General features: G+C 48.1%; 1 protein-coding gene, 1 non-coding gene and 1 pseudogene across 3 annotated transcripts in view; all 3 read left to right on the top strand.

The window, feature by feature from the left end:
- Positions 1–22,706, top strand: part of TSEN34 (tRNA splicing endonuclease subunit 34) — a 68,593-nt gene that overhangs the window by 30,244 nt on the left and 15,643 nt on the right. The gene's annotated exons all lie outside the window — the stretch shown is intronic.
- On the top strand, positions 5,376–5,461 carry LOC134967969 (U5 spliceosomal RNA; annotated as a pseudogene).
- On the top strand, positions 7,253–7,367 carry LOC134967905 (U5 spliceosomal RNA). The gene has a single exon (XR_010189246.1). It is a non-coding gene; the product is annotated as a U5 spliceosomal RNA (small nuclear RNA).

Below are 22,706 nucleotides of genomic sequence, written 5' to 3'. Positions count from 1 at the left end.
GCTGGCTATGCAGAGCTGTATACATACACACAAATATTACTGTTTTTAAGACGGACCTCTCTCACCACAGCTGTGACTGATGCAGTACTTACTGATAATGATGACTGCAATGGAAGCAGGCGTAATGATCAGGGCTGTCAGTACAACTGGGTATGCGGCCAAATGTATGCATTTAGTTCTGTGTACGCTACGTGGGCGCAGATATGGCTGTTTTGCTTACAGCTTAAGCGTGCCATAGGTTCTTCATGTGCACAGCAAGGATATCCCGGTTGAAGCAATGTTTTCTCCAATTGGGCTATTTAGAGCAGGACTCTTCAAAATCTGGTCACTATCGCTGCTAGAAAATTTACCCTGGTGACCATCTACATGGGATGCACATTAGCCCTGGCGCCCCTTGTATCAGTCCTGTCCCCACCACAGGCATTGCATGCCCTGACAGTGTCTATCACTGCGGGGGTGGAGACACTTGCCAGTGGATAAGAATGAATTAGTTGCATTCTGATTTGCTGCCAAACATTCAGTTCCTGCTGTACTGTGGAGCTCTTCATTTATATTCACTCTTGTGAGATTATCTCATGTTACATTGGGGCATAAGGTACTAAGGCTTGGAGAGAGATAAGGTGGAAGGAGATAAAGGGGTCTATGAACTATGTACTCTGCCTACACTGTACACTATGTAGACTCTGCCTACACTGTACACTATGTAGACTCTGCCTACACTGTACACTATGTAGACTCTGCCTACACTGGGCAGAGTCTACGTTTTCTGCACTGTACTGTATACTTACCTGGATTGTCCGTTCAGTCGGCATGACGGTGGGTCTGCCGATGTGTCGATCATGTGTGTACTCGGCCTAATACTCTACACTGTGCAGAGCATCTCTGGGAAAACAGCACCAGCGCTATCTCTCTAGCTAAAACATAGTAAATTTCTCTAACGTCCTAGTGGATGCTGGGGACTCCGTCAGGACCATGGGGATTAGCGGCTCCGCAGGAGACAGGGCACAAAAAGTAAGCTTTTAGGATCACATGGTGTGTACTGGCTCCTCCCCCTATGACCCTCCTCCAAGCCTCAGTTTGGTTTTTGTGCCCGTCCGAGCAGGGTGCAATCTAGGTGGCTCTCTTAAAGAGTTGCTTAGAAAAAGTTTTTAGGTTCTTTATTTTCAGTGAGTCCTGCTGGCAACAGGCTCACTGCATCGAGGGACTTAGGGGAGAGAAGTGAACTCACCTGCGTGCAGGATGGATTGGCTTCTTAGGCTACTGGACACCATTAGCTCCAGAGGGAGTCGGAACACAGGTCTCGCCCTGGGGTTCGTCCCGGAGCCGCGCCGCCGACCCCCCTTGCAGATGCTGAAGATTGAAGAGGTCCGGAAACCAGGCGGCAGAAGACTTTCAGTCTTCATCAGGTAGCGCACAGCACTGCAGCTGTGCGCCATTGTTGTCAGCACACTTCACACAGCGGTCACGGAGGGTGCAGGGCGCGGGGGGGGGCGCCCTGGGCAGCAATGTATAATACCTGTATGGCGAAAATTACATCACATATAGCCCTTGAGGCTATATGGATGTATTTAACCCCTGCCAGATATCACAAACTCCGGAGAAGAAGCCCGCCGAAAAGGGGGCGGGGCCTATTCTCCTCAGCACACAGCGCCATTTTCCCTCACAGAAATGCTGGTGGGAAGGCTCCCATGCTCTCCCCTGCACTGCACTACAGAAACAGGGTTAAAACAGAGAGGGGGGGCACTGATTTGGCGATATGAATATATATTAAATGCTATAAGGGAGGAACACTTATATAAAGGTTGTCCCTGTATAATTATAGCGTTTTGGTATGTGCTGGCAAACTCTCCCTCTGTCTCCCCAAAGGGCTAGTGGGTCCTGTCCTCTATCAGAGCATTCCCTATGTGTGTGCTGTATGTCGGTACGTGTGTGTCGACATGTATGAGGAAAATGTTGGTGAGGAGGCGGAGCAAATTGCCTGTAATGGTGATGTCACTCTCTAGGGAGTCGACACCGGAATGGATGGCTTATTTATGGAATTACGTGATAATGTCAACACGCTGCAAGCCGGTTGACGACATGAGACGGCCGGCGATCAAATTAGTACCTGTCCAGGCGTCTCAAACACCGTCAGGGGCTGTAAAACGCCCATTTACCTCAGTCGGTCGACACAGACCCAGACACGGACACTGATTTCAGTGTCGACGGTGAAGAAACAAACGTATTTTCCTTTAGGGCCACACGTTAAGGGCAATGAAGGAGGTGTTACATATTTCTGATACTACAAGTACCACAAAAAAGGGTATTATGTGGGATGTGAAAAAACTACCTGTAGTTTTTCCTGAATCAGATAAATTAAATGAAGTGTGTGATGATGCGTGGGTTTCCCCCGATAGAAAATTATTGGCGGTATACCCTTTCCCGCCAGAAGTTAGGGCGCGTTGGGAAACACCCCTTAGGGTGGATAAGGCGCTCACATGCTTATCAGAACAAGTGGCGGTACCATCTACAGATAGGGCCGTACTTAAGGAGCCAGCTGATAGGAGGCTGGAAAATATCCTAAAAAGTATACACACACATGCTGGTGTTATACTGCGACCAGCGATCGCCTCAGCCTGGATGTGCAGAGCTGAGGTGGCTTGGTCGGATTCCCTGACTAAAAATGTTGATACCCTTGACAGGGACAGTATTTTATTGACTATAGAGCATTTAAAAGATGCATTTCTATATATGCGAGATGCGCAGAGGGATATTTGCACTCTGGCATCAAGAGTAAATGCGATGTCCATATCTGCAAGAAGATGTTTATGGACACGACAGTGGTCAGGTGATGCAGATTCCAAACGGCACAAAGATGTATTGCCGTATAAAGGGGAGGAGTTATTTGGGGTCGGTCCATGGGACCTGGTGGCCACGGCAACTGCTGGAAAATCCACCGTTTTTTACCCTAAGTCACATCTCTGCAGAAAAAGACACCGTCTTTTCAGCCTCAGTCCTTTCGTCCCTATAAGAGTCATATCTGCCCAGGGATAGAGGAAAGGGAAGAAGACTGCAGCAGGCAGCCCATTCCCAGGAACAGAAGCCCTCCACCGCTTCTACCAAGTTCTCAGCATGACGCTAGGACCGTACAGGACCCCTGGATCCTACAAGTAGTATCCAAGGGGTACAGATTGGAATGTCGAGACGTTTCCCCCTCGCAGGTTCCTGTAGTCTGCTGTACCAATGTCTCCCTCCGACAGGGAGGCAGTATTGAAAACAATTCACAAGCTGTATTCCCAGCAGGTGATAATAAAATTACCCCTCCTACAACAGGGAAAGGGGTATTATTCCACACTATATTGTGGTACTGAAGCCAGAAGGCTAGGTGAGACCTATTCTAAATCTGAAATATTTGAACACTTACAAAGGTTCAAATCCAGATGGAGTCACTCAGAGCAGTGATAGCGAACCGGGAAGAAGGGGACTATATGGTGTCCCGGGACATCAGGGATGCTTACCTCCATGTCCCAAAATTTGCCTTTCTCACCAAGGGTATCTCAGGTTCGTGGTACAGAACTGTCACTATCAGTTTCAGACGATGCCGTTGGATTGTCCAAGGCACCCCGGGTCCTTACCAAGGTAATGACCGAAATGAGGATTCGTCTTCAAAGAAAATGGATGACCTCCTGATAAGAACAAGGTCCAGAGAACAGTTGGAGGTCGGAGTAGCACTATCTCAAGTAGTTCTACGACAACACGGGTGGATTCTAAATTTCTTTATCATCCACTAGGGGTCACTGGAGTACTCTTGGGATATGGACGGGCGGAGCCGAACAAAGGCACTGAATATTCAAATTTAGGACCCTCCCACCCCTCCATATCCCCGAGTACCTCAGTGTACTGTCTCAGTGTTTTTTCGGTGCTCACAGCACGAACATCGGCTTGTGGTATAGCCACACTTGGATTTTTATTTTTAATTTTTATTTTTAATTTTTATTTTTACACCTAGCACATCCCTTCCCAGTTTCTGGAAAAACATGGGTCCGGGATAGTGCCGCTGCACGGGCAGCGCATGGCGTGTCGGTCCTCACAAAGAGCACCCTCACAGCCACAGACAGCATGGCGTGTCGGTCCTCACGAAGAGCACCCTCACAGCCACAGACAGCCCACTGCTTCTACAAAGAGCAGCCAGGAAAAGCTGGACGGGCTTGCACAAAGAAGCCGTCGCAGCCATAGATTACTGGAAGCTGACTGGAGCTGGACGGAGCTTACACATAAAAAGCCCCGCCACAGCCAAGACTACAGGCAGTCGTCAGCCATGATCAGAAAGGTAGGCTGGGGGAAACGGGGCGGTCAGCGCAGGCTGCCGCCCCGCTATGTAGGGGTTAATGCCTCCTGCGCATACGGAGCTCCGTCCGGCTGCACAGCAGGGGGAGCTCATACGCACTATGCCCAGCCGCTATGGAAGTCAGTCTGACACTGGACGGAGCTTACAGAAAGCCCCGTCACAGCCAGGATGAAAGCCCCGTCACAAGCTGGACGGAGCGTACAGGAGGTGCGGCACATGTCCTAATGGTGGGGTGTCAGGGCGGTCAGCTCACGCTGCCGCCCTGCTGTGTGGGGGTTTGCCGCCGCTGAAGCCGCCGCTGATATGCCCCGCTTAACTACGCTGGAAGCTCAGAGCGGCCGCACGTCACTCAGAGACGCCGGCCGCTCTCCCAGCGCTGATTACCCGGCACCGAGGTAGGACAGGCGCCGCCCGAGCCACAGTAAGTACCCGCTTTCTAACATGCACAGAGCGGCCGCACGTCACTCACAGACGCCGGCCGCTCTTCCAGCGCTGACACCGCACGCTGATGATACATGGCGCCGCCCGCTCTTCCGGACGGCTCCCCGGCGCTATACACAGCGCTCCCCTGCTCTCCCTGCACCCGTTCCCGCTGCAGGTAACATAGGGGAGACTACCGGGGGTAAGGGGGAGTAAATACCCATAGCAACAGCACCAAGGCTGCATGGGTTAATAAGACATAGTTTTCACAGAGCATGTCCTAAAATATGTTTCTAATTGTATGGATGGCATGCTTCCTGTTTCTGTAGGCTGCCATTTGATGTCATAAGTGTTCTATTAACTGGAATGTGATTATCACACTTTAATAGGCTATTAAGCCTATATTACCTGTATAATAGGCTATTATGTCTATATATATTAACACTGCAGCAGGTCCTGTGCTTTTCAGTGTATGCATGGCATGGGGGCCATTTTTAATCATTACAGTTTCTTCCAGTTTATAATTCTAGAACATTCCTGCCCTACATCTCTAAGCCACCAGAGGCAAAGGGGGTGTTAGTGGGAATGTAGTTCGGATTGCACATGTGAACTGCTTTTCACATAAAGAATACTCTGGTTTCTCTTCAGATCTAATAAATCTTTCGCCTGTTGCTAAAGATGTCCGTAGAGAGAAATAACCATGTGTTTCATAGCCTGGCTACGGCTGGCCTTAATATGCTTTTCAGCAACAAAAATATATATATGACACAAAAGAACTTCAACAAGTTGTGCAAGTGTCTGTCTGTTGCCTATTGTGGTGTCAGTCTGCATAGCTAGTAAGGCTCTAGCGCAGACTAAAAATAATTTTTAACGGTCCTATGTTAAGCATTGGCAATTCAAATTAAAACAGCGGTAATATCGGAGTCTCGGAAGTACTCCGCCTGCTATAACTAAAGATAGTCTTTTCAAAGGGCCAAGTTCCTTTGGGTACCAGGGTTGATGCAGAAACTTCGAGTGAGAAGGGTGCATTACACCAGCACTTATATAGTGCGGGGGTTTTGGGCAACATACATTGCTAAAAACCAGTGAGTCAAGGCCTCCATTTGTTTTTTAGAAAATATTAGTGGACTTTGACCACTATTTAATCGTTTCAAAATAACGCGATCCGCCATTGGCAAATGCGTCTGTGTTAAACATTTTAAAGACCCAGGATACATTTGGGTCATTAGTCTCTAGGTATGGAAACTATGAGATCACTGTTAAAAGAAGCTGCAGAGTATATCTGTAAAGCCTCTACTAACGCCTGTTTTTCATCGTAGCTAGTTCAGCACGACTAGGACAGAGCTTGGTTGGTCCTAAATTTGATATTCAGCCATTACCGCATCCAGTATCAAAACGGAATACTGGTACCGGCGTTTAATCCCTTTAGACTTCCGTTTTTCAAAGGCGGGTGTACAAAACAGTCACGCCTTGTAACGTCAGGACGCTACAGTCAGCAAGCCAGTGGTTTGATGACCTCTTTTCCAATTGTGGAAGCGCGTCTTTACATGTTACTTTGAGGGGTTTCCAGACTTCAATTCATGGATGTCTCAGCTATTTACAGATTAAAGGACAATACTGGCTCTGTCGACCGGTTTGGCAGGTTGCCATTTAGTCTCTGCTGGGTTTCAGCTGTCTTTATAATCCAAGCAGTAGTATACCAACAGAGTCAGGGTTACATATTCCCTCTGTTTGAGCAAAACCAGACGGCTCTGTCGCAATCTCAATCAGCAGGTCACTTACTGCAGTGGGAAAATGAATTTTCTGCGGTTAGTATTTGTTTATTGGAGCACAACGTGGCATAATGGCACTTGATCTTCACAATGCGTATTTACCCATTCCGGTTTGATCTTCACGGGTTCTAGCGTTTGCAAATCGCCACAACCATTATCCATTTCGGGTCTACCGTTGCTTATCGCCTCGGGTATTTACCAAAGTTATGTTGGGGATGATAGCTCATCTCACATAAGAACTCTGTCTCAACAGAGTTTCTCTACCTTAGATGATCTGCTCATAAGAACTCTGTCTCAACAAAGTTCCTCTAACTTGCGCTACTAAGGTATACTGCGGTAGCAGATCAAGTTCGAAAACAATCGCATCTAATTCCGTCTAAACGATGTCAATTCCTAGGTAAGATTATAAATCAAAGACTTTTACCTACTACACCAGCAATAACAAATGTACGTCTAGTAATTAGTGCAAAACACGCACACTAGCGGTACATTGGTGTATTCACCTATTAAGAATAAAGATGTGTTTTCAATTTAGTTCGCCACCCTTCACTCGCGTTTCCCACAGAGGGAAAAGGGTGCATATACTCTGGACGACAGTCGCAGAGGGTCAGGATTTGTAGTTAAAATCAGCAACAAAGGTTCTAAAACACGACAGATTGCTGTCGATAAAGGTCCTAGAACTCTGTGCATTTTACAATGCAATACATGATTCGCTTTCAGTCTGACCAGGTATATACTCTGGTTTCTCTTCAGAACGAATAAATCTTTTGCCTTTTACTAAAGATTTCTGTGGAGAGGAACAACCATGAGTTTCAGGTAAATGTTTGATGCCTGTCTCACGCTGGCCTTAAGCAGTCAAACAAGGCAACGGCAGTTGCATACACAACAACCAGTGAGAACCAAGAAGCCGCATGGTAATGCGGCATGTGACTCAAATCCTCAATGGCTTAGAACACCATTATGTGAAAATGTCACATTACGTGAGTGGACATCTGTTAGACAGAGGATCTCACCCGTCAGGATTTGGATCCTGAAAACTGGACATTAAATCCAGAGGTGTTTCATATGTGAGTCCACAGAAGGGGGTTACCCTCAAGTATACATGATGGCATCTCGCCACAATTACAAAAGCTCAGTATGTGTACAAAACAGATCACAAGGGCAGTGGCGGTGGAGTCGCTCACATTCATGTGGTCATTCAGCATCGTGTATCTGGCTCCACCAGTTTCCGCTGTTCTCTCCGTTGTCAAAACGGCTCATAAGACAGTTTGTCACAGTCATACTGGTGGTAGCTCATGGGTTTCGGAGAAGTTTGCTTCTCGAATTTTCAAGGAATACTTGCACACGATCTTGGCCCGCTCATAATACGTCCAACCTGTTACATCAGGGAACGTTAGTTTACCCATAGTTACCTATGTACCTATTATCTATGTACCGCAGCTGCGGTTGACGGGGTGAGGGTGCAAACGCCCTCTTAAGAAATTGAGCATTACAGTATCGGTTATACTAACCATGTTACGAAATAGTAAGCCGTTTAAGGCAGCTCATTTTTACAAAATTTCGTGTGCTTACATAGGTGGTAAACCTCGGAAGTTTCCAACATCATCCTTCAAGTAACCCGTATTCTGTTAAACGGGGTGGGATGGAAAACTGCGTTGATCTGCACGAAGAGTGCAGGTATCTGTGTGATAAACTTATTGTCAAAGACGTTTGCCTCTATTGGCGTCTGTACACATCTTTCTACAAGGTGTCATCAAAGTTCACACTCTATTTATCCCACCTACAGCGCCAGGCGACTTGAAGTTGGGTTCAGATTTCTTACAGTTTTCATATTTTGAACCCTTTCAACAAATGGGAATTAAGTTTCTCACTTTGGAAAACAATTTTCTTATAGCCTTGGCTTCGGCAAGGGTTTTGTTTTCATATTTGGGTGCCTTGTATTCCAAGCCACCGTATTTGAGTTTTCTCATGACAAAGCAGATCTTCGGACGAATCACGCTTTCGTATTCTTCACATCAATATACCAATAGGGGTTTCCTGTGTGGACAGCACATTCTAGAATTCTGAATGTGGTACACGCATTACGCGTTTATATATGTCCCGAACGTCAACAGTACGTGATATGAATACGTTGTTTGTTCTCTATGATACTGCCAACTGGGGTTAGCCAGTTTCTTAGCAGACATTATCCAGTTGGGTAATAATAATGACTACAAGTCAGGTTTACTTTAAGGCTAAGTTACAATCGCCTGCGTCAGTAATAGCTCATCCCACAGGTCTGTGGGAATGTCAGACCCAGTGGGTCGTGGAGTGTCTAAAACGCGGCTATATAGCCTTCATGTGCACCATGTTTGTGCACGTTTACACGTTATAAATGGTGGCGCCATCAGCATCTAGCTTTGGGCTGCCTACTGTTACAAGTATCAAACAGCTCTCCCGCCCACGAGGGAAGCTTTGGTACGTCCCAAGAGTACTCCAGTGACCCCTAGTGGATGATAAAGAAAATAGGATTTTGGTACTTACCAGGTAAATCCTTTTCTTTGAATCCATAGGGGGCACTGGACGCCCACCCAGAGCAGTTTTACCTGGGTTGTTTTAAGCTCAAGGGAGCTTAGGGTAACAAGTTTTACTTGATTGATATTAAGCTCAGAGGAGCTTATGGTAACACATTTTCACCGATTGGTTCAAATTATAAAGTTCTATCGGTTATGGTGTCAACTGTTTAGTTGACAGTAAGGTTATGGGTCAACATTGTTGTTGTCCGTTATGTTATAGGTATTCTCCATTGTCAACCTCTCTATATCGTTCCTGTTCGCTCAGTAAAAAACACTGAGACAGTACACTGAGGTACTCGGGGATATGGAGGGGTGGGAGGGTCCTAAATTTGAATATTCAGTGCCTTTGTTCGGCTCCGCCCGTCCATATCCCAAGAGTACTCCAGTGCCCCCTATGGATTCAAAGAAAAGGATTTACCTGGTAAGTACCAAAATCCTATTATTCCAAAACCGCAGTTGTTCCGACGACACGTCTGCTGGTCCTAGGGATGATTCTGGACACAGTCCAGAAAAAGGTGTTTCTCCCAGAGGAGAAAGCCAGGGAGTTATCCGAGCTAATCGGGATCCTCCTAAAACCAGGAAAAGTGTCAGTGCATCATTGCACAAGAGTCCTGGTAAAAATGGTGGCTTATTACGAAGCGATTCCATTCGGCAGATTTCACGCAAGAACTCTTCAGTGGGATCTGCTGGACAAATGGTCCGGATCGCATCTTCAGATGCATCAGCGGATAACCCTATATCCAAGGACAAGGGTGTCTCTCCTGTGGTGATTACAGAGTGCTCATCTTCTAGAGGGCCGTAGATTCGGCATTCAGGATTGGATGCTGGTGACCACGGAGGCCAGCCTGAGAGGCTGGGGAGCAGTCACACAGGGAAAAAATTTCCAGGGAGTGTGATCAAGTCTGGAGAATTCTCTCCACATAAATATACTGGAGCTAAGAGCAAATTTATAATGCTCTAAACTTAGCAAGACCTCTGCTTCAAGGTCAGCCGGTATTGATCCAGTGGGATAACATCACGGCAGTCGCCCACGTAAACAGAAAGGGCGGCACAAGAAGCAGGAGGGCAGTGGCAAAACTGCAAGGATTTTTCGCTAGGCGGAAAATCATGTGATAGCACTGTCAGCAGTGTTCATTCCGGGAGTGGACGACTGGGAAGCAGACTTCCTCAGCAGGCACGACCTCCACCCGGGAGAGTGGGAACTTCATAGGGAAGTTTTCCGCATGATTGTGAACCGTTGGGAAAGACCAAAGGTGGACATGATGGCGTCCCGCCCGGAAAAAAAAACGGGACAGGTATTGCGCCAGGTCACGAGACCTTCAGGCGATAGCTGTGGATGTCCTGGTAACACCGTGGGTGTAACAGTCGGTGTATGTGTTCCCTCCTCTGCTTCTCATAACCAAGGTATTGAGAATTATAAGACGTAGAGGAGTAAGAACTATACTCGTGGCTCCGGATTGGCCAAGAGGGACTTGGTACCCGGAACTTCAAGAGATGCTCACAGAGGACTAATGGCCTCAGGAGCTAAGAAGGGACTTGCTTCAGCAAGTACCATGTCTGTTCCAAGACTTACCGCGGCTGCGTTTGACGGCATGGCGGTTGAACGCCGGATTCTAAGGGAAAAGGCATTCCGGAAGAGGTCATACCTACCCTGGTCAAAGCCAGGAAGGAGGTGACCGCACAACGTTATCACCACATGTGGTGAAAATATGTTGCGTGGGTGAGGCCAGGAAGGCCCCACGAAGAAATTTCAACTAGGTCGATTTCTGCACTTCCTGAAAACAGGAGTGTCTATGAGCCTCAAATGGGGGTCCATTAAGGTTCAAGTTTCGGCCCTGTAGATTTTCTTCCAGAAAGAATTGGCTTCAGTTCCTGAAGTCCAGACATTTGTCAAGGGAGTATTGCATATACAGCCCCTTTTGTGCCTCCAGTGGCACCGTGGGATCTCAAAAGTAGTGTTGGGATTCCTCAAATCATATTGGTTTGAACCGCTCAAATCTGTGGATTTGAAATATCTCACATGGAAAGTGACCATGCTGTTGGCCCTGGCCTCGGCCAGGCGATTGTCAGAATTGGCGGCTTTGTCTTACAAAAGCCCATATTTGATTTTCCATTCGGACGGGGCAGAACTGGGACTCGTCCCCAGTTTCTTCCTAAGGTGGTGTCAGCGTTTCACCTGAAACAACCTATTGTGGTGCCTGCGGCTACTAGGGACTTGGAGGACTCCAAGTTGCTAGACGTTGTCAGGGCCCTGAAAATATATATATATATATATATATATATATATATATATAATTCCAGGACGGCTGGAGTCAGAAAGTCTGACTTGCTGTTTATATTGTATGCACCCAAAAAGCTGGGTGCTCCTGCTTCTAAGCAGACTATTGCTCGTTGGATTTGTAGTACAATTCAACATGCACATTCTGTGGCAGGCCTGCCACAGCCAAAATCTGTAAATGCCCATTCCACAAGGAAGGTGGGCTCATCTTGGGCGGCTGCCCGAGGGGTCTCGGCTTTACAACTTTGCCGAGCAGCTACGTGGTCAGGCGGGAACACGTTTGTAAAATTCTACAAATTTGATACCCTGGCTGAGGAGGACCTGGAGTTCTCTCATTCGGTGCTGCAGAGTCATCCGCACTCTCCCGCCCGTTTGGGAGCTTTGGTATAATCCCCATGGTCCTGACTGAGTCCCCAGCATCCACTAGGACGTTAGCGAAAATAAGATTTTACTTACCGATAAATCTATTTCTCATAGTCCGTAGTGGATGCTGGGCGCCCATCCCAAGTGCGGATTGTCTGCATTACTTGTACATAATTATTGTTACAAAAATCGGGTTATTATTGTTGTGGGCCATCTTTTCAGAGGCTCCTTCGTTGTTATCATACTGTTAACTGGGTTCAAATCACAGGTTGTACGGTGTGATTGGTGTGGCTGGTATGAGTCTTACCCGGGATTCAAGATCCTTCCTTATTGTGTACGCTCGTCTGGGCACAGTACCTAACTGAGGCTTGGAGGAGGGTCATAGGGGGAGGAGCCAGTACACACCATGTGATCCTAAAAGCTTACTTTTTGTGCCCTGTCTCCTGCGGAGCCGCTAATCCCCATGGTCCTGACGGAGTCCCCAGCATCCACTACGGACTATGAAAAATAGATTTATCGGTAAGTAAAATCTTATTTTCTCTGACGTCCTAGTGGATGCTGGGAACTCCGAAAGGACCATGGGGAATAGCGGCTCCGCAGGAGACTGGGCACAAAAGTAAAAGCTTTAGGACTAGCTGGTGTGCACTGGCTCCTCCCCCTATGACCCTCCTCCAAGCCTCAGTTAGATTTTTGTGCCCGAACGAGAAGGGTGCAATCTAGGTGGCTCTCCTGAGCTGCTTAGAGTAAAAGTTTAAATTAGGTTTTTTTATTTTCAGTGAGTCCTGCTGGCAACAGGCTCACTGCATCGAGGGACTAAGGGGAGAAGAAGCGAACTCACCTGCGTGCAGAGTGGATTGGGCTTCTTAGGTTACTGGACATTAGCTCCAGAGGGACGATCACAGGCCCAGCCATGGATGGGTCCCAGAGCCGCGCCGCCGTCCCCCTTACAGAGCCAGAAGAGCAGAAGAGGTCCGGAAAATCGGCGGCAGAAGACGTCCTGTCTTCAATAAGGTAGCGCACAGCACCGCAGCTGTGCGCCATTGCTCTCAGCACACTTCACACTCCGGTCACTGAGGGTGCAGGGCGCTGGGGGGGGGGCGCCCTGAGACGCAATAAAAATACCTTAGATGGCAAAAAATACATCACATATAGCTCCTGGGCTATATGGATGCATTTAACCCCTGCCAGTTTTTCCTTAAAAAAGCGGGAGAAAGGCTCCGCCCCCTTCTCGGCGGCCTATCTCCTCAGCACACTGGCGCCATTTTCCCTCACAGCTCCGTTGGAGGGAAGCTCCCTGACTCTCCCCTGCAGTCCTGCACTACAGAAACAGGGTAAAACAAGAGAGGGGGGGCACTAATTTGGCAGATAAATCAATACAGCAGCTATATAAGGGAAAAACACTTATATAAGGTTATCCCTGTATATATATATATATATATATATATATATATAACATCAAGTGGTGCGGCACTCCAGACGAAAAAAATTTCTCATAACGGCAGTGTTAGCAGCAACGTTTCAATGCCTTTATTGTGGCATTTTCATCAGGCTTTTAGACAAAGACATACAAAGATTCTTACCTTATATCCCCACCCGTCAGTAAGTGATGCCGTTCGGGTAGCGGGACCACGCACCCGTCCCGGCGGCTTCTAATGATGACGTCATCACGTCTCACGCTCTACGGCGCAGCCGGTGACCCATCACACTGTTTCCTTAGCAACTGTAAACACATATACAAATACATACAGGGCTATAGTTGCGTGTGACATAAAAACAATCTCGTATATCTAGACAATAAAAACTGACCTATTTCATTATTAACGGTATATTACCGAGAGTGAGCAAGTAATACTAATGCAATATCAATCATAAATAGACAGCACTCCAATATAATGATTGCCTACCATATATATCGGAACCTTAGTAAATTCACACTGATTACCGGGTGTAACTCATATGAACTAAGGTGTAATAGAGGCATATATATCTCTGTTGTAAACCTAGACTCATTGGCTCTTAGTTAATTCTCTGTAAGATATGCCCCTTAAAATTTATAAAAAATTAAGAATTATGTGCTGATGATATTGACGAACCCAGATAAATTGTATACCTAGCTATGTTTTTATTATGTATGGCTACTGATCCACCCATTACAAAAAGTTATTGAGGCCCAAATGTTCATTGAGTCCTCTGGGTGCTAGGGTTCCCATTCGATGGATCCATCGGGATTCCATCTGTAGCAGCTTGAGGCCTCTATTGCCTCCACGTATGTTAAGGGGTACATGGTCAATCATCCTATGCGCATAGATCCGCTATCAGGAAGGCCCTGGCTACGGGAGGTAGTGACCAACCGGTCGCTAGACACTTCTCGGAAGCCAGACATAATTTAACATCTATCCGATATAGGATGATTGACCATGTACCCCTTAACATACGTGGAGGCAATAGAGGCCTCAAGCTGCTACAGATGGAATCCCGATGGATCCATCGAATGGGAACCCTAGCACCCAGAGGACTCAATGAACATTTGGGCCTCAATAACTTTTTGTAATGGGTGGATCAGTAGCCATACATAATAAAAACATAGCTAGGTATACAATTTATCTGGGTTCGTCAATATCATCAGCACATAATTCTTAATTTTTTATAAATTTTAAGGGGCATATCTTACAGAGAATTAACTAAGAGCCAATGAGTCTAGGTTTACAACAGAGATATATATGCCTCTATTACACCTTAGTTCATATGAGTTACACCCGGTAATCAGTGTGAATTTACTAAGGTTCCGATATATATGGTAGGCAATCATTATATTGGAGTGCTGTCTATTTATGATTGATATTGCATTAGTATTACTTGCTCACTCTCGGTAATATACCGTTAATAATGAAATAGGTCAGTTTTTATTGTCTAGATATACGAGATTGTTTTTATGTCACACGCAACTATAGCCCTGTATGTATTTGTATATGTGTTTACAGTTGCTAAGGAAACAGTGTGATGGGTCACCGGCTGCGCCGTAGAGCGTGAGACGTGATGACGTCATCATTAGAAGCCGCCGGGACGGGTGCGTGGTCCCGCTACCCGAACGGCATCACTTACTGACGGGTGGGGATATAAGGTAAGAATCTTTGTATGTCTTTGTCTAAAAGCCTGATGAAAATGCCACAATAAAGGCATTGAAACGTTGCTGCTAACACTGCCGTTATGAGAAATTTTTTTCGTCTGGAGTGCCGCACCACTTGATGTTATCTATTTCCGTTTGTGAGGGCAACCAGCACAGAAATGCAATAGCCACCCTAAGGAGTGCCGGTAATATGTATCTGTATATATATATATATATATATATATATATATATATATATATATATATATATATATATATATATATATATATATATAGCGCTCTGGTGTGTGCTGGCAAACTCTCCCTCTGTCTCCCCAAAGGGCTAGTGGGGTCCTGTCCTCTATCAGAGCATTCCCTGTGTGTGTGCTGTGTGTCGGTACGTTGTGTCGACATGTATGAGGAGGAAAATGGTATGGAGGCGGAGCAATTGCCTGTAATAGTGATGTCACCCCCTAGGGAGTCGACACCTGACTGGATGGTCTTATGGAAGGAATTACGTGATAGCGTCAGCACTTTACAAAAGACTGTTGACGACATGAGACAGCCGGCAAATCAGTTATTACCTGTACAGGCGTCTCAAACACCGTCGGGGGCTCTAAAGCGCCCGTTACCTCAGATGGTCGACACAGACCCAGACACGGACACTGACTCCAGTGTCGACGGTGAGGAAACAAACGTATTTTCCAGTAGGGCCACACGTTACATGATCACGGCAATGAAGGAGGTTTTGAACATTTCTGATACTACAAGTACCACAAAAAAGGGTATTATGTGGGGTGTGAAAAAACTACCCGTAGTTTTTCCTGAATCAGATGAATTAAATGAGGTGTGTGATGAAGCGTGGGTTTCCCCCGATAAAAAACTGCTAATTTCTAAAAAATTATTGGCATTATACCCTTTCCCGCCAGAGGTTAGGGCGCGTTGGGAAACACCCCCTAGGGTAGATAAGGCGCTCACACGCTTATCAAAACAAGTGGCGTTACCGTCTCCTGATACGGCCGCCCTCAAGGAACCAGCTGATAGGAAGCTGGAAAATATCCTTAAAAGTATATACACACATACTGGTATTATACTGCGACCAGCAATCGCCTCAGCCTGGATGTGCAGTGCTGGGGTGGCTTGGTCGGATTCCCTGACTGAAAATATTGATACCCTGGACAGGGACAGTATATTATTGACTATAGAGCATTTAAAGGATGCATTTCTATATATGCGAGATGCACAGAGGGATATTTGCACTCTGGCATCAAGAGTAAGTGCGCTGTCCATTTCTGCCAGAAGAGGGTTATGGACGCGACAGTGGTCAGGTGATGCGGATTCCAAACGGCATATGGAAGTATTGCCGTATAAAGGGGAGGAGTTATTTGGGGTCGGTCTATCGGACCTGGTGGCCACGGCAACGGCTGGGAAATCCACCTTTTTACCCCAGGTCACCTCTCAGCAGAAAAAGACACCGTCTTTTCAGGCTCAGTCCTTTCGTCCCCTTAAGGGCAAGCGGGCAAAAGGCCACTCATATCTGCCCCGGGGCAGAGGAAGGGGAAAAAGACTGCAGCAGGCAGCCTCTTCCCAGGAACAGAAGCCCTCCCCCGCTTCTGCCAAGTCCTCAGCATGACGCTGGGGCCTTACAAGCGGACTCAGGCACGGTGGGGGCCCGTCTCAAGAATTTCAGCGCGCAGTGGGCTCACTCGCAAGTGGACCCCTGGATCCTGCAGGTAGTATCTCAGGGGTACAAATTGGAATTCGAGACGTCTCCCCCTCGCCGGTTCCTGAAGTCTGCTTTACCAACGTCTCCCTCCGACAGGGAGGCGGTATTGGAAGCCATTCACAAGCTGTATTCCCGGCAGGTGATAATCAAGGTACCCCTCCTACAACAGGGAAAGGGGTATTATTCCACGCTGTATGTGGTACCGAAGCCGGACGGCTCGGTGAGACCTATTTTAAATCTGAAATCCGTGAACACTTACATACAAAGGTTCAAATTCAAGATGGAGTCACTCAGAGCAGTGATAGCGAACCTGGAAGAAGGGGACTATATGGTGTCTCTGGACATCAAGGATGCTTACCTCCATGTCCCAATTTGCCCTTCTCACCAAGGGTACCTCAGGTTTGTGGTACAGAACTGTCACTATCAGTTTCAGACGCTGCCGTTTGGATTGTCCACGGCACCCCGGGTCTTTACCAAGGTAATGGCCGAAATGATGATTCTTCTTCGAAGAAAAGGCGTCTTAATTATCCCTTACTTGGACGATCTCCTGATAAGGGCAAGGTCCAGGGAACAGTTAGAGGTCGGAGTAGCACTATCTCAAGTAGTACTACGACAGCACGGGTGGATTCTAAATATTCCAAAATCGCAGCTGATTCCGACGACACGTCTGCTGTTCCTAGGGATGATTCTGGACACAGTCCAGAAAAAGGTGTTTCTCCCGGAGGAGAAAGCCAGGGAGTTATCCGAGCTAGTCAGGAACCTCCTAAAACCAGGCCAAGTGTCAGTGCATCAATGCACAAGGGTCCTGGGAAAAATGGTGGCTTCTTACGAAGCGATTCCATTCGGCAGATTCCACGCAAGAACTTTTCAGTGGGATCTGCTGGACAAATGGTCCGGATCGCATCTTCAGATGCATCAGCGGATAACCCTGTCTCCAAGGACAAGGGTGTCTCTCCTGTGGTGGTTGCAGAGTGCTCATCTTCTAGAGGGCCGCAGATTTGGCATTCAGGACTGGGTCCTGGTGACCACGGATGCCAGCCTGAGAGGCTGGGGAGCAGTCACACAGGGAAGAAATTTCCAGGGCTTGTGGTCAAGCATGGAAACGTCATTTCACATAAATATCCTGGAACTAAGGGCCATTTACGATGCCCTAAGTCAAGCAAGGCCTCTGCTTCAGGGTCAGCCGGTGTTGATCCAGTCGGACAACATCACGGCAGTCGCCCACGTAAACAGACAGGGCGGCACAAGAAGCAGGAGGGCAATGACGGAAGTTGCAAGGATTCTTCGCTGGGCGGAAAATCATGTGATAGCACTGTCAGCAGTGTTCATTCCGGGAGTGGACAACTGGGAAGCAGACTTCCTCAGCAGACACGACCTCCACCCGGGGGAGTGGGGACTTCACCCAGAAGTCTTCCACATGATTGTGAACCGTTGGGAAAAACCAAAGGTGGACATGATGGCGTCCCGCCTCAACAAAAAACTAGACCGATATTGCGCCAGGTCAAGGGACCCTCAGGCAATAGCTGTGGACGCTCTGATAACACCGTGGGTGTACCAGTCAGTGTATGTGTTCATACCCAAGGTACTGAGAATCATAAGAAGGAGAGGAGTAAGATCTATACTCGTGGCTCCGGATTGGCCAAGAAGGACTTGGTTCCCCGGAACTTCAAGAGATGCTCACGGAGGACCCGTGGCCTCTACCTCTAAGAAAGGACCTGCTCCAGCAGGGACCCTGTCTGTTCCAAGACTTACCGCGGCTGCGTTTGACGGCATGGCGGTTGAACGCCGGATCCTGAAGGAAAAAGGCATTCCGGATGAAGTCATCCCTACCCTGATCAAAGCCAGGAAGGATGTAACTGTGCAACATTATCACCGTATTTGGCGTAAATATGTTGCGTGGTGTGAGGCCAGGAAGGCCCCTACAGAGGAATTTCAACTGGGTCGTTTCCTGCATTTCCTGCAAACAGGACTGTCTATGGGCCTAAAATTAGGGTCCATTAAGGTTCAAATTTCGGCCCTGTCGATTTTCTTCCAGAAAGAACTAGCTTCTGTCCCTGAAGTTCAGACGTTTGTCAAGGGGGTACTGCATATACAGCCTCCTTTTGTGCCTCCAGTGGCACCTTGGGATCTCAATGTAGTTTTGGGGTTCCTAAAATCACATTGGTTTGAACCACTCACCACTGTGGACTTAAAATATCTCACATGGAAAGTGGTAATGCTGTTAGCCCTGGCTTCAGCCAGGCGTGTCTCAGAATTAGTGGCTTTATCCTATAAAAGCCCTTACCTAATTTTTCATACGGACAGGGCAGAATTGAGGACTCGTCCTCAATTTCTCCCTAAGGTGGTTTCAGCGTTTCACTTAAACCAGCCTATTGTGGTACCTGCGGCTACTAGGGACTTGGAGGATTCCAAGTTGCTGGACGTAGTCAGGGCCCTGAAAACATATGTTTCCAGGACGGCTGGAGTCAGAAAATCTGACTCGCTGTTTATCCTGTATGCACCCAACAAGCTGGGTGCTCCTGCTTCTAAGCAGACTATTGCTCGGTGGATTTGTAGTACAATTCAGCTTGCACATTCTGTGGCAGGCCTGCCACAGCCAAAATCTGTAAAAGCCCATTCCACAAGGAAAGTGGGCTCATCTTGGGCGGCTGCCCGAGGGGTCTCGGCTTTACAACTTTGCCGAGCAGCTACTTGGTCAGGGGCAAACACGTTTGCTAAATTCTACAAATTTGATACCCTGGCTGAGGAGGACCTGGAGTTCTCTCATTCGGTGCTGCAGAGTCATCCGCACTCTCCCGCCCGTTTGGGAGCTTTGGTATAATCCCCATGGTCCTTTCGGAGTTCCCAGCATCCACTAGGACGTCAGAGAAAATAAGAATTTACTTACCGATAATTCTATTTCTCATAGTCCGTAGTGGATGCTGGGCGCCCATCCCAAGTGCGGATTGTCTGCAATACTTGTACATAGTTACAAAAATCGGGTTATTATTGTTGTGAGCCATCTTTTCAGAGGCTCCTCTGTTATCATGCTGTTAACTGGGTTCAGATCACAGGTTGTACGGTGTGATTGGTGTGGCTGGTATGAGTCTTACCCGGGATTCAAAATCCTTCCTTATTGTGTACGCTCGTCCGGGCACAGTATCCTAACTGAGGCTTGGAGGAGGGTCATAGGGGGAGGAGCCAGTGCACACCAGCTAGTCCTAAAGCTTTTACTTTTGTGCCCAGTCTCCTGCGGAGCCGCTATTCCCCATGGTCCTTTCGGAGTTCCCAGCATCCACTACGGACTATGAGAAATAGAATTATCGGTAAGTAAATTCTTATTTTCTTTTTTATAGAGAACTGGATAGCTAGTTCCAGCTTGTATCTGGTAATGAACTTGGGGGCTCCTGTCTTCGGCAGCCTGGGGTCCTTGTCGCAGGTCCTCTCAGCCGGGGTCGTCCAGTGCACTGCCTGCGGCTTTCCTCTGTGACCGGCGCTGCTCCTCTGCTTCTTCACTGCTAGATGCAGATCTTCCTCACAGTCCTGGTCTCCTGGCTGCCCTTAGGGGTCGACACCACTCCCGCTCTTCTCTAGCGGAGCTCCTCCGTCCTCTCGGCGCAGTCAGGCAAAGTTCCGGGCGGCTGTAGTCCTTACAGGGGTCTTCCACGGTAGCTGGTCCTCTCCGTGCTGTCAGCTCCAGTGCTTGTTCTCCCCTTCGGCTGGACAGTGCGGCTTCCTGGACTGGGCTGCAGGCAGACTCCAGCAGGTGCACCTGTTCCTCTGGCCCTGGTATGTGGATCCACACTGCGGCCGCTGGGCATCACTGCTTTCCCGCAGGACACTTCATAGTTGGACTCCCAGGTAGGCTCAGTCCCATTCCTCTGGGTTCCCTTCTCCCGCGCTGTAGTCCTCCTTTTATAGGGCTCAGCTCCCCTGTTCCTCCCCACTCCTCTACAGTCACTGGCTCCTGGGGCCCTGGCAACAATCTGCCCTGCGACTAGGGGGACCCAATCAATGGGGGTGATCTTTTCCCAGGCAAACCTGTTGCCTAGCCCAAGGGGGAACCTTCTCAAGCCAGTGGCGCCAAATATTCCTGCCAGGGAAGGCAGGGTTAACTAAAGTTCAGCCCCAGCACTGCTGGGTTGTAAGGAAAGCTCTGTCTATATGGGGGACAGTTTTCTCTAAAAAACAAAACAGGGGGTCCCCAATTTTGTAATAACTCTGGGGTATTACGAAAGAAATTAACTATATTTTAGCCAAAGAGAGATCGCTGGTGCGGGTTTCCCAGAGATAGGCTCATGTGCAGTGGGCATTTGAATTTGCCCTCCCAGCTGTGACGTTAGTCGCCACCAGCAGCAAGTGGGACCGCCCGTACACACAGCCAGATGCACCGATATATCGGCCACTGGCTGTGCTGCACAGCTGACGCAATATGTCTGTGAACATCATTCACAAGCATATCGGTAGTACACACCCGCCAACAGGTGTGCAATATATTGGCCAGTTTGTACCTAGCTTAACTGTGCAGGAAAAGGTGCCTGCACAGAGACTGCACACCGGTCTTAAGGGCCCTACACACTCGGCGATCCGAGTTTGGGCAGCTCGTGGATACGGCCGATGGGTGAGTTGACGGGGGAGGTGACGGGGGAGGTGACGGGGGAGTTAAGTTTCTTCACTTACCCCCCCCCCCGGCTCCATAGCAGTGCATGCTAGTATGGATGAGCTTGTCCATTTGGCCGGCATGCATAAGCGACGAGGCACCAACGATTAACGAGCGCGTGGCCACGCATCGTTAATCGTTGGTGCCTACACACTGCACGATCTGAACGAGTTCTCATTCATTAATGAACGAGAACGTTCACATCGTGCCGTGAGATCTACCAGTGTGTAGGGCCCATTAGCCAACCAGTGGATGCTGCCATGGGAAACGCCTGCTGATTGGCTGAGAGCAGTCTGACAATCAGCGATGTATTGCAGAGAACCACGTTATTCAGGTTGCTGTACTATATTTACAGTACGACATTTCTGTGGACTTGGGAGGCAATGTAGAAGACCCCTTTACTTCTACCTGGACAAGGGGACTGACCACCTCCAAGGAGTATTTAAGTATTCTGTGTGTGTGTGTGTGTGTGTGTACTGTCTTGTACAAAATTGACAAAAAATAGGATTTTAATTACCTACCGGTAAATCCTTTTCTCGTAGTCCGTAGAGGATGCTGGGGTCCATTTAGTACCATGGGTATAGAGGGGTCCTTTGGGAGCCACTGGCATTTTAAGAGTTTAATAGTGTGGGCTGGCCCCTCCCTCTATGCCCCTCCTACCAGACTCCGTTTAGAAAATGTGCCCGGAGGAGCCGGTCACAGCTAGGAGAGCTCTTAGGAGTTTTTCTAGTTTTTTTTTTTTTTTTTTTAAGAGTGTTAGGTACAGGGAGACTGCTGGCAACAGCCTCCCTGCTTCGTGGGACTTAGGGGAGGGGGAGGGGGGGGGGGAGTAGGAACCAACTCTTGAAGTTTAATGGTTCTCCATCTCCGCTGACAGGACACCAAGCTCCTGAGGGTGCTGATCGTAAGCCCACGAGGCGACCGCTCACTCCCACAGCACGGCCGCCACCCCCTAACAGAGCCAGAAGAAAGAAGAGTGGTCAGTACAGCGCCGGTGGCCCGGTTAGCAGGTCACCGGCAGGAATGGCGGCACAAGGGTGGGAGCGCAGCTCTAGAAACTGTGCCCGATGAGACAGACATACTTCGAGAGAAGGAAAAACACAGATAGTGGTGAGATTCACACCAGCTCACACATAAAAAGGAAAGCCAAGCTAACCAACTTGGAACAATTCAGCAACGGCTGAAATAACAGTACTGAGCCAAGTAACAATGCAGGAATACGAAACACTGGGCGGATGCCCAGCATCCTCTACGGACTACGAGAAAAGGATTTACCAGTAGGTAGTTAAAATCCTATTTTCTCTAATGTCCTAGAGGATGCTGGGTTCCATTTAGTACCATGGGGATGTACCAAAGTTCCCAGTACGGGAGGGAGAGAGCTGAGGTTCCTGCAGAACAGATTGGCCTCTGAGGACCTAAAGTTTGGTCAAAGTATCGAACTTGTAGAACCTAGCAAACGTGTTTGTCCCAGACCAAGTAGCTGCTCGGCAAAGCTGTAAAGCCGAGACACCCCGGGCAGC

The sequence above is a fragment of the Pseudophryne corroboree genome, chromosome 10 (assembly GCF_028390025.1).
Source record: "Pseudophryne corroboree isolate aPseCor3 chromosome 10, aPseCor3.hap2, whole genome shotgun sequence".
In the NCBI taxonomy this organism is placed as follows: domain Eukaryota; kingdom Metazoa; phylum Chordata; class Amphibia; order Anura; family Myobatrachidae; genus Pseudophryne; species Pseudophryne corroboree.
This window is presented reverse-complemented; position numbering and strand designations above follow the sequence as displayed.